This window comes from Canis lupus, chromosome 5 (assembly GCF_003254725.2).
Source record: "Canis lupus dingo isolate Sandy chromosome 5, ASM325472v2, whole genome shotgun sequence".
In the NCBI taxonomy this organism is placed as follows: domain Eukaryota; kingdom Metazoa; phylum Chordata; class Mammalia; order Carnivora; family Canidae; genus Canis; species Canis lupus.
Window position 1 is genome coordinate 40,326,299 of NC_064247.1, and position 14,010 is coordinate 40,340,308.

A 14,010-nucleotide genomic window follows, 5' to 3' on the forward strand; every position below is an offset into this window, starting at 1 on the left:
TTTTTTAATTAAGATTTTATTTATTTATTCATAAGAGACACAGTGAGAGAGGCAGAGACACAGGCAGAGGGAGAAGCAGGCTCCCTGCCAGGAGTCCGATGAGGGACTCCATCCTGGTACTCTGGGATCACGCCCTGAGCTGAAGGCAGATGCTCAACCACTGAGCCACCCAGGTGTCTCAATTGCCATTTACTCAGGATCTGTGCATATTTATCACACATGATCTTTGGTCTATAGTCTACTTGTGTGGGTTTCCATTGTTCTCTATGAGGGATACTTTAACTTTGTGAAATTATTTGGAGAACTTTCTATGTTTTCATATTTTCTGACATATTTTAATAGCAGTAGAATTGTCACCTTCAACCTTAAGCATTTGTGATTCTGCCTGTGGGCTTTGAACTCCATCCTTTTCTTGTTACTCCTGCTACCCACTTTCTGGTTGTGTGGCGCCCCTGCTACATCTATCCCAACTCCCTCCCTCCTTGTACCACAAAATCCTGGTCTTTCCCTCCAGCTATAGTGAATTAAACACTCAAGGCCCTTGCCCCTGTCCCACCTAATTCCTTTTCCCCCTTTATTTTAGATCTCTTCTCCTTAAGTCTTGCCTGATATGCTGCTCTGTCTCACACCTCATGCCCAATTTGGTGCCCATCTGGTCCTGGCCTATTATCTTTTTGGGTAATTGTCTGCTCACTCATCTGTCTCCCCACCCCAACATTATGCTTAATAACTGATTTGTACCTTATCCATCACTATAATCTTAGCACTGGCACACAGTAGTACTTACTATATGTCAATTAAGTAAATGCTATAGACATGCACCTCAGAGACAAGAGAAGGAGGAAAAAAATAAGTTGGCAAACTATAGTCTGTGGGCCAAATGAATAGAACATATCACTTATTGTCTCTAGCTGGTTTTGACTATAAGGGCAAAGTTGAGTCATTATAAGAGAGACTGTCTGACCCTAGAAGTCATAAAATATTCACTGGCTCTTTATAGAAAAAGTTTTCAAACCCCTGGTTTAGAGCTTCCACTCATGCAGACTCCACTGAGCTATGTGGCCTTTTGTGCATCAAAATAAGAGACAATCCAGAAAGGGATGAAAAGGATGAGTTATTACTGCTCTAAGAGGGTGGGCACACTCAATCTGTTTTCTCTTACCATACTCATATCCATTCAATGTCGAGATACAACGACTGTTGTCCTTGCAACGCTAAGTCCACTTGACCCCATAACCATACTCATCTAACATCTTCATGAATGTCAGCAACAGCTTGTTTATTTCCAAGTTATCACTTTATATTCAACAGGGGCTGGCCATAAACCCCAACAACTACAGGAACCAGGAGGTCAATAGAATGAGTGGGATCAGAGACAGCTTATGTTGTAGCTAAAGGAGGAGCCTACCAGTCTGTTACTTCAGACAACGATGAAATACTATTTACTCAGCAGGGGCTAGAGATAATGGATTTTTATGTGAAATGTCTTGATTATTAAAGTGCTATCAACTAACACATCAAAAGGTAAAACTGGGGATCCCTGGGTGGCTCACGGTTTAGAGCCTGCCTTTGGCCCACGGCGTGATCCTGGGGTCTCGGGATCGAGTCCCACATCGGGCTCCCTGCATGAAGCCTGCTTCTCCCTCTCCCTCTGCCTATGTCTCTGTGTCTCTCAGGAATAAATAAATAAAATCTTTAAAAAAAAAAAGGTAAAACTAAAATCCTATGCACTGCGAGGAAAGGTAAGTGGTGTAGACACGCTGAAGATTGACTTGGCAGGACTTGGTTCTAATAACCAGAGGCACATATTATGACCAAAAAATCCTGCTCCTGTGTCTAAATCCCAAGAGATTCTCAAATAGACCATCTGGGAGACATGTACAAGAGTTCCATTCAGCATCATCTGAAGTGTCTGGGGGTAGGGATTGATGTCTGTGTGTTCATCACCAGATGAGAGAAGGGCAAAAAGTAGTGGATATGCAGATCAGATAATCACACAGCAATAGGGACAGGACATAAAAATATAGGGTGAATGATAACACTATGACAGAGAACAAGAACTATAACATGACACCATTTATGTAAATGAAAAACACATGCACACAAAGCAGTACACATTTTTAAGGATACATACAACAAAAGCACGTATATTAAACACGTTAACATAGTTTGCTATGGGCAGTGGCGGGTGGGAGAGAATAAATATGGGGTACACAGCATAGAAAGGAATGAATGAATGAATGAATGAATGAGTACACAAGACTAGAGAGGGGCTTGCATGGATCAATGATGATAAAGTGCTAAGAATGAGATTATGATTAATCATTTCCCACACCTGAGGTCTAAAACATGGGGAGAGGAAGGAAACAAGTCTACAACCAGACACATCCCGTAGGGCTAGGTAGAAAAAAATGGTTTGGGAATCTGAGCCCTCACGCAGGTTTAGTGACCTCAAAAAACCTCTCGAACAAAAACCTTTAATTATACCATCTGCTGCTCGGGGAGACAAAACTCAGACAGAGGATCCAAGCAATTAATGCCAGCTTGGTGTTTTACGTCACTATCGTCGTCACAGAACAAAAATCAGCCACAAGTAAAGCAGGAGACAGACAGAATGAGGAGGACATGGTTTCCTACTTTCCTGTAGCTGTTCCCTCAACAAGCCTTAGGAGGCACCAACTGTAAGCATTTCACCCTACTAGAGAGGCAGGGCTAACATAACTGAATAAGAGCTGCTGTTTGGTCCTCAGGGAATTCTCAGTGGGGGAATTAAATTCAGATTCAAATGGTGAAGCCACAAAACCATCTAAGATAACCACTGAAGAGAAGTGATGAAATGCTCCACAAGTGGAGCCATGGCCAGAGTTTGGTGAACAGAGGCTGACACAGACTGGGGTGATCAGAATGGTTCTGTGAAGTAGGTGTATATTAAGCAGCAGATGGCTGTGTTCAATGATAAGCCACCTGTCATCTTGAAGTGACCAAAGACCAGTAAGGGAAAAAAATAATTTAAAATAGCTGAGTGGTTCCCCCATGCTCTGCCACTGATATCCTTTCAAGGCTGCTTGGCATGCTGTACTTTGGCTTCTTCCAAAGTCAGCAAACAGGGATTTATTCATTGTTTTCATCTTAATATTAAAAAATGTTGCTCCCTCCTCACAAAGGGCAAAAAACACTTGATAATCTGGCAGAGGGAAGCCATTTCCAGGTATGGTATCCATCTTTTTCCATGGAAGCTAGGAGGAAAATTTTGCAGAAAGGAATTAACATAGCAGGCTTGATACTGCAATCTCAGAAAGTTCCTGCTTGCAAGATTAGACCTTGGCTGACATCAGGGAACTTAGGTTTGGGGCAGGGGCTGGAAGGGGGGGGTAGTTCCCAACATTTGCAGAACTGATAAGAGTCTGTCCCACTGGCTTCAACTGTTTGTACAAACACCGTGGTTCACGCTGAACACCTGCCTTCCTGGGAGTCTGAAGTTTTGAAATGTGCTAGGCAGAGGGTCCCTAAATGATGAGCCCCCAGTAAAAGCCATGGGCTCTGAGTCCCTAGTGAGCTTCCCTGGCAGATAGCATGACACACGTGCTGTCACAACTCACCCTGGGGGAATTAAACGTGTCCTGTGACTCCACTGGGAGAGGACTCCTGGAAGCTAGTGTTGTCTGGACTTGGTGCGGTGCACCTCTTCCCTTTGCTGATTTTGCTTTGTATTCTTTCAATGTAATACATCATAGACATGGGTAGGACAATATGCTGAGTCTGTGAAACCTGTAAATCACCAAATCTGGGGATGGTCTTGCAGACCTCTGACATACAGATAAATTCTAAATAAAAGATAATATTGGAGATTGGGCTAAGATAATGGACTAAACACATACTTCTGTTTTCTGGGGGGGCCTAAAATTCTATGGAATGGCAAAAACATTATTTTAACAATATTAAATCAGTAAGAGGGTGCCTGGGTGGCTCAGTCAGTTAAGTGTTTCTACCTTTGGCTGAGGTTGTGATATCAGGCTCCTGGGATGGAGCCCCATGTCTCCCTGCTCAGCAGGGAGTCTGCTTCTCCCTCTCCTTCTGCCACTCCCCATGTTTGTGCAAGCTCTCTCTCAAATAAATAAATGAAATCTTAAAAATAAAAAACAAAAGAATATTAAATCAGTAAGAGACCTTGACAAAAAGAAACTGTGCCACTGGGTAACTAGAACATCTAAGAAATTTCTGAAAGGCAGAGAGTACTCAGAATTAGCTTGCCTGAGCAAAGCACAGCCCCATGCACGCCTGAGAGGAGGCTGTCATCCAGTGGAAAATGATAAGGGGCTTCAAGGCTCTGAGTCTTCAGAGAGAAAGAGGGGCAGGGATGGAATATGACAACCTGATGGACTGGGGAACTGCAGTCAGAATGGCCTGGAGTACTGGACCCCTCCCCACATACACTGAGCCACCCACAACAAATGCCCACTCACTTGGAATATACATGCTACCGGGTAGCTCAGTGCAACTCTTCAGCAATCACCAGCAATCACAATACCACAGGCAGGAAAACGGGAGTCCTCAAACTCAAAGATGATCATCAGAGGAAGAGTCTCCAAGTTTTTATTCAACATCAAAAAATGGGAACATCAAGTCAATAAAAGATATACCCAAGGAAAGAGAGTTAGTAGAGCACATGGGAGAAATTATTAGACACCCCTGGGAAGATTTGAGGGGACACTCTAACTAGGAAAGCAAGCAGCTGAGAGGTGAAGATCTCTACATCGTGAAATAAAAAAGCAGGGTGAAGGGCAGTACATGGACTAATGCTATTATCTGTGCAAGAAAAAAAAGAGGAGGGATTAAGAATTGAATTCATATTTAATTGTATTTGCATAAAGAGACTTCGGAGGGACATATAAGAAACTAATAACGTGGCTACCTGCTTGTGGCATAAGGGAGAAGTGGGCAGATGGGGGAAGGGATGGAGGGAGACCTTTCACTCATAGCTTTTTTTTTTTAATTTTTATTTATTTATGATAGTCACAGAGAGAGAGAGAGAGGCAGAGACATAGGCAGAAGGAGAAGCAGGCTCCATGCACCGGGAGCCCGACGTGGGATTCAATTCCGGGTCTCCAGGATCGCGCCCTGGGCCAAAGGCAGGCGCCAAACCGCTGCGCCACCCAGGGATCCCAACTCATAGCTTTTTAATACAGTATGAGTTTTGAACACTGAATGTGTTCTCTATTCTAAAAACTAAATTTTATAAAGTAGAGACCTTGAAAGTTAAATGTATGATAATCAACATTGATGGACCAGAGAGTTGATTGGACAAAGCCAAACACTAGATTAGTGAACAGGAAAGTCCAAGTAAGGAAGCTCCCAAAATGCGGCCCATAAAGATAAGAAGGCAGATCATTTGAGAAGAAAGTCCAGAAACATAAAAGATAAATTGCAAAATTCTGATAACTATTTAATAGTAATTCCAGAAAAAGAAAATAAAGAAATGGAGGCAAGGAAATATTCAAAGAGAAACTTCTCTCATGTAATAGAAATGCATTAATCTTTGGAAAGAAAGGGACCACCAGGCAGTGAGCAGGGAGAAAAAGAGAATGATCCCTGGACCAATAGTGAAATATCTGAACACCAAGGAAAAAGAAAAAAATGGTAGAGCTTCAAAGAAAATAAATAGGTTAGCCATAAAGAAACAGAAATCAGACTGCAGAAACTTCTCATCAACCACATTAGATAGCAGCAGATAATGAAGAATTATCTTCAAAATGCAGAAATTTTTAAAAAATATTTTATTAATTTAAGAGAGAGCGAGAGCACGAATGTGGGAAAGGGGGAAAAGGCAGAGGAAGAGGGAGAAGCAGACTCCCCGCTGAGCAGGGAGCCAGCACCAGACTTAGTCCCAGGACCCCGAGATCATGACCTGAGCTGAAGGTAGATGCTTAACTGACTGAGCTACCCAGGTGCCCCAAAATGCAGAGGTTTTTAAGCTAGAATCCAATCCTCAGTCAACTGTACTTATGCAGAAAAGCAAAGTAAAAAATATTCTAAACATGCAAGGGCTCAGAAAGTTTACCATCCACAAAATCTCAAGGGGAAAAAAAATTCCTTGAGGACTCATTTAACCAATAATAAATCCAAAAAGTAGAAAAACAAGAGATAAAAGAACCAATGATAAGCAAATAACCGGCAAAACTTACAACTGATGAACAAATAATCAGTAAAACATAACTGTTTATGTGTAATGTACAAAAGCCCCAAATTCCATATGATTGTAATGTGAGACAGAATTAAAGTCATGTTAGGGACACCTGGGTGGCTCAGTGGTGGAGCGTCTGCCTTGGACTCAGGTAGTGATCCCAGGGTCCTGGGAATCCTCCCTGTGGGAAGCCTGCTTCTCCCTATGTCTCTGCCTCTCTCTCTGTGTGTGTCTCTCATGAATAAATAAATAAAATCTTTAAAAAAAATTAAACGTCATGTTAAGGTTCCTTCTTGCTCTACTCACGAAGAATTCATATATGCAGATTATCTTTAAACATCAAGAGAAAAAATGTTTAGACATTGTGAAAATGTAAGGGTAACAAAAGAGCTCAATTTCATTTATCATTAGGGAAATAAATCAAAACCACAATGTGATACCCACCAGGATGACTAAAATGGAAAAGACAGAAGTTACCAAGAGGTGGCAAGGATGTGCAGCAACCACATACCCTTCTCAGGTACCTACTATTGGAAACTATCAGTATTTACTTAAACCCATGTACACACCATGACCAAGCAATTCCCCTCCTAGATATATACTCGACAGAAATGCATACATTCATTCAACAAAAGACATGTACTAGAATGTTCATACAGCACTATTCATGATATCTCCAAACTGCAAACAACCCAAATGTCAAGCATGTGAAATGGATATCTATGTTGTGGTTATACACACAATGGAATATATACAGCAATGAGAGTGGACAAACCATAACTACACTCAGGAATATAGACAAACCACACAACTGTAATGTTGATGGAAAGAAACTGAACATAAAAGAGTACATACTGTATAATTCTATTTATATAAAGTACGAAAACAGGTAAAACTAACCTGTGGTGTTAGGATAATGACTAGTCAAGATAGTGGTTATCTTTGGTGGTGGGCCACATGAGGGCAGATTCTAGAGTGCTGACAAGGTTGTTTCTTGTTTGGAGTGCTGAGTACATGTTTGTTCACCCTGTCAAAATTCATACAGCTATACACTTATTATTGTGTAACTTTATACATTTATGTTGTACCTCCATAAAAAATTGCCTCCAAATTTAAAGGTACCTACCACAAAGTAGAAATAATCTCTGTAATTTCCATGTCTTGAGAAAAATAACACAGAATACGAAAAATTCAGTCAATCCAACAAAAATAAAGGGATGGTGGCTGCCAGGAAATAAGCAGAAGAAATAGAAAACATAAAATAAGATGGCAGGAAGCAGCCCCCAAATATCAATAATTGAAATAAATATAAATGGGTTAAAGCTGCCTACTGAAAGGCAAAGATTTCACACCCATTATGATAGACGCTGTCAACAAAACAAAACAAAGCAAAACAAAACAAAAAAAAACAAAAAAAACACCAGAAAATAACAAGTGTTGGAGACAAGGGGGAGACACTGGAACCCTTGTGCACTGTTGGTTAGGAATGTAAAATGGTGCAGCTGCTGTGAAGAATAGTTTGGCACTTTCTTGAAAAGTGAAATATAGGGGATCCCTGGGTGGCTCAGCGGTTTGGCGCCTGCCTTTGGCCCAGGGCGCAATCCTGAAGTCCCAGGATCGAGTCCCACGCCGGGCTCCGGCATGGAGCCTGCTTCTCCCTCCTCCTGTGTCTCTCTCTATCATGAATAAATAAATTGAAAAAAATTATTTAAAAAAAAGTGAAATATAGAGTTACTATATGACTCACAATTCCACTTCTGGGTATATGCCCAAAAGCATTGAAAGCAGGGTTGCAAAGAGATATTTGTACACCCATATTCATAGCAGTATCATTCACAACAGCTAAAATATGGAAGCAACTGAGAAATGTAATGGTAAGCAAAATGTGGTATATAGGGGCACCTATCTGGGTAGCTAAGTCAGTTAAGCATCTGTCTTCAGGTCAGGTCACGATCCCACGGTCCTGGGATCAAGCTCCAAGTTAGGCTCTCTGCTCAGCAAAGAATCTGTTTCTCTTTCTCCCTCTGTTTCCTCTTCCTTCTCATGTTCTTTCTCTCTCAAATGAATAAAATCTCTTTTTAAAATGTGGTATATGTAGGCGATGGAATATTAGCCTGAAAAAGGAAGAAAATTGTGACACATACTATGACACCAAATAACCTTAGGACATTATGCTAAGTGGAATAAGCCAGTCACAAAAAGACAAATACTATATGAGGTACTTTATGGGGTATTTATATGAAGTTCCTAGGACAGGAAAACTCATAAAGATAGAAAGGAGGGTGCTGGTTACCAGGAGCTGGGGGGAGGAGAGAATGGATAGTTGCTGTTTAATGGGTATAGAGTCTCAATTTTGCAAGATGAAAACGTTCTGGAGATTGGTTGCACAATAATGTGAATATACTTAATAGTTTTTTTAATAGTTCAGTAGTATGTGAACTGTATGCTTAAAATATTAGTAAATTTTATATGTATTTCACCATAATTTTTTAAAAAACACAAACAGTAAGTAATAAAGCAAAATCTAATAGAAGCTAATCACAAGAGTAATAACTGAAACATAGAAAATTGAAAATAAATGAATATAAAAAGATAAGCCAGATAAGTACTCACAAAAATAAAGCAGATGTAGCAATATTAATATCAGGCAGAACAGAATCAAAAGCAAAGACAATTAAATAAAATAGATGACTATTTATTCCCAAAAGGTACCAGAAAACATAAGAATTGTAAAGCTTTAAAGTGTCTAAAAGCTTAACTTCAAAACTGCATGTAAATATATAGACAATGTTTATGGGTGGCCAGTAAACATAACATATTGCAAAAACAAATAGAAATAAAAGAAACACACTGTGAATCATTGTGAAAATCTTTCATGCAAGTCTCAGAATCAACAGGTCAAACAGGAAAAATAAGGAGACAGAGAACATAATTTTTAATTAATAAATTTGAGGTAAATCTATAATTTTGCAACGGGAAATGTCACAAAAACCGACAGTTCATTAGATAACTCATTTGCTTTTTCCTCTTTCTTTCAATGACGTGATGGAATAGAGATCCCAAAACCTTCCAGCCACAAAACTTCTTTTTAACTGCTAGAGGGACGCCTGGTGGCTCAGCGGTTCAGCGCCTGCCTTTGGCCCAGGGCGTGATCCTGGAGTCCTGGGATAGAGTCCCACATCGGGCTCCCTGCCTGGAGCCTACTTCTCCCCCGCCTGTGTCTCTGCCTCCCCCCTTCTGTGTCTCTCATGAATAAATAAATAAAACCTTAAAAAAAAAAAAAAAGGAAAAGGCACACACACAAAAGTTGAACAAGACCGGGACCATACCATAGATGTGGAAGAGCTATTTGCGTACAACAGAAGACTATATACAACATTATGCTAACACATATTAAATTTCAATAATGTTAATGATTTTCCAAGAAGATGTAAAGTATTAGATTGACTTTGGAGAAACAGAAAACCTGAGAAGAATCAATGATCATGGAAAAAAACAGAAAAGATCATTAAGTACTGATATCAAACTTCTTTAAAAATATTATCGCCAGCAGCCCAGGCAGCCTGCAGTCAGATTCTGCCAAACTTCAAGGAACAGATAATTCTTCTGTTCCAGAGCATAGAACACAATGAAAAGTTTCCCATCTGAATCGGTGAGGACAGCCTAAAGCTAAATATGAACCAGGACCCCCCAAAAAAGGGGCAGGAGGGACAATATACCAATCTCACTTATAAATATAAATACCAAAACTCTAATTAAATGTTAGCTCATTAAATCTACCGAACCTAAAAGTGCATTTTATTTTATCCCAGGATTTTAAACACAGAAAATCTAGCAGTATTATCCCTTCTGTTACCTATTTTAAGAAGAAATTTATGCAGTCATATCAATACATGCCATACAAAAGCACTTGGGGGAAAAAAAAATAAAGCGCCCCCCCCAACCTTTTAAACTCTTAGTACTTAGGCATAAACGAAATTTTTACTTCATATGATAAAAATATACTTAGTGAAGATCCCATGGGAGCATTCCTCTAAAACCAAGTCCAAAATAGTCAACACTGTAGAGAGGATGGCTAATGGGAGATAAATAAAAAGTACAAACATTCCTAAGAGACATCTGCTGCGCCTTAACAGATGATGATATTATTTACCTAGAACAGCCAAATCAACTGAAATACTATTAAAACTGATAAAGTACAAAGGTTCAGCTTCAGATCTAGACTTAGCTGCCAAATGTGCTTGCTTTGAGAGTTACTCATGCAAAGCCCTTTTCTGTAGCGTAAGAAATGAGGGTTGACAAACTTTTGCTCCTTCTCTCCTCTCCCATCTTAAACATTGAAATACGGTCGTGTTTGAAACTGGATAACAAAAATCTTCTCAAACCTAAATGAGTCCTGAAGGGTTGAGCTGTGACGCTAACTCAAAAACACTTTATCTCCTGCCTCCAGCTACCGCAGCTGCTAATGGATAAGCATGTCAACCAGTCCAACATAATTCTTCCGATAGAGGGCAAGGCAGAGCACCTTCACAGTAATATTTTTTTCAAACCTTATACTGCTTATTATGTAAACTTGCTTGCTGGAGATTGCAGCTCTCAGAAAATAAAAATAAGATATTTGGGGTCACACTTCCTTTAAAAAAATAATAAGGATGCACAACTGGTTTTATTTCAAAGACACTGGGGAAGGAGGATGTGTCTGTTGCGCTCCTGGCAGGCTCCGCATCACCGGCCACCCCAAAGCATCCGAACGGTCCCCCGGGGCTCGGCAGGTGCACTGCGCTGTGGCACCGCCAGCCGGCCCGGGCGACGCGCGGCCAGCGCCTTCCCGGGTCACCCCAGGACAACAGGGGGCCGGAGCTCTGTGGACGCGGAGGGCGGCCAAGGGTTACTCGGTCCCCGACACACACAGCTGAGAAGAGCACGAGGGAGGCTGCGGGAGGCTCCGGGGCCCCGGGGAGCCCCGTCGGGCGTGCCCACACACCTGTCCCACCCCCGCGAGGGCTGGGGGCGCCTCTCAGGGCCGCAGTCCTCGGAGTCAGCTGGCCCTCGGTCCCGGGCTCCTGCGCCAGCCCGCGGGGCCCGGCGGGGAGGGGGGCGGCCCCCTGCCGCGGCCACCTGCGGCACCGCTCCCGCAGCTCCCGGGCTGGGTGGGCAGGACAGGGTAGACATCCGTCCCGGGCTGGGGGCGGGACCCGCCGGGCGGAGGGGAACCGGGGCCACCGCGGCGACAACGGCAGCAGTGCGCCTTCCCTCTCAGCCGGACGGTCCTGCGCCCCCGCTCCCGGACCCTCGGACCTCAGGGCTCGCCCGCTCCACCGGGAAGACGACGCGGCGGAGGCGCAAAGGAGACGACGACCAGCATCGCCCCTACTCACCCGCCCCGCTCGCTCCCGCCGCGCCGCCGCCGCAGCCCGCAGCAGCCGCGGCTCCCCGCGCTCACCGATGCTCCGCGAAAGGTTCCCGGGATCCTACCCGCTCCTCCCGGAGCCGCCTGCAGGGGGCGGGCGCGAGCCGGCGCGGGGCATCCTGGGAGATGTAGTCCTGGGGCCTCTGCGTCGTCGCCCTCGGCCGCTCTCCATCCAAACCTACCGGGGGCGGTCCTTTCTTGCCTGGTCCTTCCGCTGCCTCCCTTGGGCTCACCTCTGCTTCTGAGTCGTAAATGCTGGAGGGTCCGGTCGAGCCCTGGGCCTCCTCTCCGCACTGTAGGTCAGTGGTTTGCCAAGGTACCTGTTCTAGCAGCTTTTCAGCATCATCTGGGAACTTGTAGAAATGCAAATTATCCATCACGGGGAGGCTATTCAGTTTTAACTGTATTAAAAACTGGGGGTGGGGCCCAAGGAATATGCATTTTTCAAGACTTTCAAGTGATTCTAATTGCTTTTCCCACCATCGCCCCTTGCCAAGATACTTGACATTACACCTACGGCGTTAGTTACCCACACACACATACACACACACCCACAACCTACACACCTACGTTCACTGCAGGAGACCCAGGCAGTTTACGTCTCAGCCCCGACCTCTCCTCTGACTCCAGCCTCAGTGTCTCAATGTCCACCCCATATCTCCTCTAAGATGTCTCTGAGATACCTGAAATTCAACAGGGTCAGGACCAAATTCATGATCTTTACTTCCCTCAATCTAGTTCTTCTCCATTGTGCCTGTGGCCATAGGCTGAAAACTGCCCACTGCATTTATAGACATGGAAGTCACTTAAAACTGTCAGGAAAGCTACAGGGGTGGAATGCCAAGAACCCTGAGTCATATTTGAAGGAGAGACGATCAAATAGAGAATAATGGAAGCAGGGCAAATAAACAGTGCTTGTAAGATGTGGTTGGGAGGGAAAGAAGAGATACTGGTGGTGGGGGATGGAAGTGTGGCTGAGGAAGGGTTTTTGTTTGTTTGTTTTTTGTTTTTGTTTTTGTTTTAAGATGTTTAAGTATTTATTAAAAGAATCCAGTTGAGAGAGAGCTTCTGACTATAGAGGAGAGGAAAAGATATTTCCTATTGTATGATTCCTGAAAAGGTTGTATATATGTGAGAGGGAAGGTAGACTCCCAGACACAAGGAGAGGGCTGAGTCTAGACTAGTGGTTCTCAATCAGGGGTCATTCACCCCTCACCCAGACCCAGGAAAATGTGGTCAGGTCTGGAGACATTTCTGGTTGTCATGACTAGGAGTATTGGCATCCAATGGGTAGAGGCCAGAGATGCTGCTTAACAGTCTATAATGCACTGGACAGCCCCACCCCCACCCCTACCCCCCCACACCAGCCAACAAAGAATGTTCCAGCCTAAAATGTCAATAGTTCTGAAGTTGAGAAACTCTGGCTTGGACAGTAGCCTCTTCTGCTGTAAGAGGTGGGAAGAAAGAAGACAAAAGCCAGAGTTTTCTCTGGAAAGGAAAAGAGGAAGTTGTCTATGAGGACAGATAGGCATGGCATGTGTGCATGTGTGTATCGAATACTGAGTCTTGGGATCTAAGCTGAATAAGAAGAGAAGTAGAGGAGGAAGAAGGGTGGGGAAGAAGTACTGGGTTCAACAGACTGGGCGTTTTGATGGGGGGGTCAGAGATTTGTCTTATTGCAGTAGCTGAAGAAGCAAATAAAAAGCAGCTCCTGGTAAGAGAATAGGCATGGTTGCTGATGACCAGCTCAGGGTGTAAGGATGGGTGGCTAATGTAGAGCAGAGGCAGGACCAGCGAGTACCCTTATGTAGTTTGGGCAGTGAGCAGGGCAGCCCCGGTGGGAGCAGTGGAGTGAACAGAAGAGCTAAGGTCACGAACGTGAATGTGAAAATATCCATACACATGACAGATGACTTTTTGCATCATTGAGAGCGATGTCTTCAGTGAGTACGAAAGTAGAGAGATACCATCAAGGGGAGTGGATGGTGATATCACATGATTGAAATCTTAAAGAAGCAAGACTTTGGACAAGAGTTAAGGGAAGCAGGGTGTTAGAGAACAACAGGCCCGGGTGTTCTCAGGCATCCTCAGGGAGGTCTGTGTTTCAGTAAAGACAGAACTGGAGGCGTAGAACCATTCAGAGTGCTTGAGGATAGAGTAGAATATGTCGATTGTAGGGCAGAAGTTCCAGAAGATTCTAGGTCAGTATGGGGAGCACTTTGCAGGTAGGTTCACAGAAGGATGAGGTATCAATGATGGGGAACAGGGCTAGGATAGCATCTTATACTTTGGAAGTTGACTGATAAAAATGGGTGAAACATGAAGATTGTGCCTTAAAGACCAGAGAATTTGCCTCACCACACAGGTTGGGGGCTGAGGAGACATCCATCCTTGCCCATTAGGCTCTCTGCAAGATCTG

General features: G+C 43.4%; 1 protein-coding gene across 1 annotated transcript in view; it reads right to left on the minus strand.

Moving 5' to 3' along the window:
- Positions 1-11,673, minus strand: part of SPECC1 (sperm antigen with calponin homology and coiled-coil domains 1) — a 280,247-nt gene extending 268,574 nt beyond the window's left edge. The window contains exon 1 of the mRNA XM_049109489.1: positions 11,560-11,673. The gene's annotated coding sequence lies outside the window, so the exon portion shown is untranslated. The remainder of the gene's footprint in view (positions 1-11,559) is intronic.
- Between the last annotated feature and the right edge of the window lie 2,337 nt (positions 11,674-14,010).